Source organism: Ailuropoda melanoleuca, chromosome 16, assembly GCF_002007445.2.
Source record: "Ailuropoda melanoleuca isolate Jingjing chromosome 16, ASM200744v2, whole genome shotgun sequence".
Classification (NCBI taxonomy): Eukaryota; Metazoa; Chordata; class Mammalia; order Carnivora; family Ursidae; genus Ailuropoda; species Ailuropoda melanoleuca.
The window spans coordinates 78,544,671-78,548,047 of record NC_048233.1 but is presented as its reverse complement, the minus strand read 5'-3'; positions in this window follow the sequence as shown (position 1 = coordinate 78,548,047).

The following is a 3,377-nucleotide window of genomic DNA, read 5'->3' as shown; positions in this document are numbered from 1 at the left end:
TTGCTGGTGACTGTGTACGCCCTCGAGCGAGCGGTAGGGGGAGAACTCCGAGATCTCCGAGATCAAGTCATCCCCAACACAAATAGGTAGTTAGGAGCCAGGATCAGGTCTATGAAAGAGGACCGGCCGCAGTGCAGCCGTCCTGGGGCTTGGGAAGTCATACGAAGCCATGCTCTGAGGGCTGAGTAGGAGCCGGCTAGCGATAAGGCAGGGAGCGGACAGAGCAAGGGGCTTCCCGCGGGAGCCTGGTGGCACAGAGGGCCACAGAAGAGGAGCCAGGCCTGGGAGCCGTGGGGCCTGTTAGGGATTCAAGATCACTCGAATAAATGGAGAGTGACAGGTCCTCCCAGTGAGGCTAGGGCAGCCAGCCTGACGGGGAGCAAGGTAATGGCCTTCCTGGCTCTCCCCCTGCCTTGTTCCCACCCAGAGGCCCTACCTGCCCTGTCGATGGCACAGGGCACAGCGCTATGCAGACTCAGAGCAAAGGTTCCGAATCGCCTGCTGTTCCGGGAGAAAGCTCAGTGCAATTTCATTCCTCTTTTCTCGTTGAGGAAGGGGCTCAGAGGAGGAGGCCCTTAGAGTCATATGGGGAGAGAGTGTCACAGCTGGAGGGAGGCTCGTGGAAGAGGGGCGGCCACCACGGGCTTGGGCAGAGATCACAAGGACCTTTGACTTCTAGGCCTCAACCCTTCCCAAATGCACCCCTGAGAGGATATCCTGTCTCACACCCATTGTCGCTTGCTCTCCTGCTGCTGATGTTCGCTGCCTCTTCCCACCAGGGCGAGCCTCCCGTCAGGGCTGAGAGAGAACAGCTCTCTTCTTGCTGGTACTGAAGCTCTTTAGCAAAAGTCCCAAGACAGTTTTGTCCTTTCCTTTTTCCTGCAGTCTCCTCTCTTGAGGAATCAGGACAAGTGTCTCAGGGCATAGGTCCCCCGACTGTGTCCTTCTGGAGAGCGTTGTTAAGCCAGTGGTCCCAGCATGCCCATTCTTGCCTCGGGGTCAGGATCCAGCCTCCTGGGACATTCTCTGCAGTCCTGAGGCAGCCTCAGTGCCAGCTCGGTTTTGATGGGTTGGGTTTAACAGCAGCCCTGAGCCCTCCACCCTTCTGGTCTCCAGCCCCAGGGAACTGTAGGCATGTAGCCCACAATTGTACATCACCGCCGAGCCCTGAAATATCCAGATCTTCCACAGACCCAATCCATCAGCAGGACCAGGTAGAAACTGAGCCACACACAGAGCTCAGTGGATAGCAGTTTGCTCCTGCTGTCCTTTCTGGATCTATCTGCCAGTCCTGCATCTTGGAGCCTCAGTTGTCAGCACCCCTCCAGTCCTGTTACTTGCTTTGGATCTCTTTGTTTCCAGATTGGACTTCAGGCCATTCCTTTGCTCGTTCATATGGCTTCCAGGCTGACCCCACCAGCAAGTGCTGGGTGAGACAGGTTGGCTACAAGGCACCCCAGTCGCAGTGTGGGAAGGCGGCTCTCCTGCTGCCCTGGCTGCCTGGCTTTGGTAGATGGAAGGGAGATTCTCCAGCCGACTTGTCACCTGGGGGCAGGGTGACACCGCACAGAAAGGACACCTAGCCTGTGTCTGCTCTTCCAGAAGCCTCAGGCCTCTGACTGCAAAGTGGAGTCTGGGCCTCCCTGTGCCACCACTGCATTTCTCTCGCTTGCTCAGGTGCTGGGCTGGAGCCTAATCACTTAATTTGTCACTTTGGTGTCACTTCCCCTCAGCCCAGATACCTATCAGGCGCCGGCTGATGAGCAGCTGGTAATGTCCCTGTGCTTACCTCTGGGAGGTATCGGCTTCTCACTGGGGACTCTGAAACCAAACCCTCCTCCAAGGACTCCGCCTGCACCCCTTCCAGCTGGTGGGGCAGGTGCTCAGGGAGGGCTTGGGGAAGTGCTTTGTTTGGCCAGTTGGAGAGAACTGTGTAAATTCACAGGATTATTGGGTCTCCTCCCTTTCCTCCATCAGGATGCAGCATCGCATGGCCCACCGGCACTGGTGAGGGATGGAAACTGAGGCTCGAAGGGGATACAGGCACAGGGGTGGGCGCACAAGGATGCTGTCTGCTCTAAGGGTACAGCCAGGTTTCCAATGGGAAGAAAGGGAACTATCCTCATTTTGAGGGCCCTTTGTGTCCAGGACTCTTCCGACCTTCAAGGGCTTCTCCAGGGAGGACGCCTCTCTGTCACGGAGGGAGGACCTCCAGTCCCTAAAGGACTCAGCCTCTCAAGATGGAGGCCGCTGCGCTCTGGGCCCTTCCTGCCAGGAGAGGGCAGCTGAGCGGTGTTCCGGTGTTCCGGATGTGGGAATGTGTGAAAAGGAGGAAGCTCCCATTCCCGGCACTTCCCAAGGGAGGGGTCTGGGAAAGTGGGAAACCATTAACCTACTTGGCATCTGAAAACCAAGAGCGATTCAACTCCCAGAAATTGTTCACACACCTTCTGATGCCCTTTCTCCGAGGGACCTTTGTTGGATTAAGTCCCGCACTTGGGGTGACTTTTTGAACAGGAATTGCTTTTTCAAATCCTAGAGAAGTAGGATTAAAGTTGGATGTTCCCTGTCCTTGAAAAGGCTGGTCTGAGGGTGAATTCAGAGATGACTGGCTGCATAGCATGGGGAGCGAACGGAAGACGTGAGGCACAGAGCCCATCCCGCCACCCCCCCCCCCAAGGCGTCCTTGATGGGCCTCAGAACTGGCGGGTATCTCTGGGGGCGGGGCCGGCGATCTGCACTGCCCTGAAATGAAGATATATCATTCAGTAAAGGGCACACACCCTAAGTGCATAGCCCAGTGAATTTTCACATAGGCAGAGAACTCTATAACGACCGCCGAGATCAAGACACAGGACGATTCTAGGGACCCCGAGGGTTCTATAGGGTGCTGATGGTGATTAACATACCTCTCCCCTCCTGGCAGTCACCAACCACCACTCTGGTTTTTGTCACTACCCATTGGTTTTGCCTGTCCTTGGACTTCACACAAATAGAATTTGTACATCACATAATGTCCTTTCCTGTCCGGTGTCTTCTGCTCCACACCACGTCTGTGAAATTGACTTGTGTTGTGTGTACTAATAGTTTGTTCCTTTCATTACAGAGCAGTATTCCATCGTGCGGATACAGGGCACGGTATTTACCCATATTCCTAGCAGTGGGCATTTGGGTTGTTTCCAGTTTGGGGCTATTGTGATAAAGCTGCTGGGAATACTCTTGAACATGTCTTTTGGGGAGCGTGTGCACTCATTTCTCTTGGGTAGATATCGAGGGTGGGATTGCCTGATCATAGGGGAGCTGTGGTGGGTACAATGAATTCCCCTCCTTATGTGTTTCTGGCTGGGGAGCATGAGGGGGATTCTCGAGGGGATTCA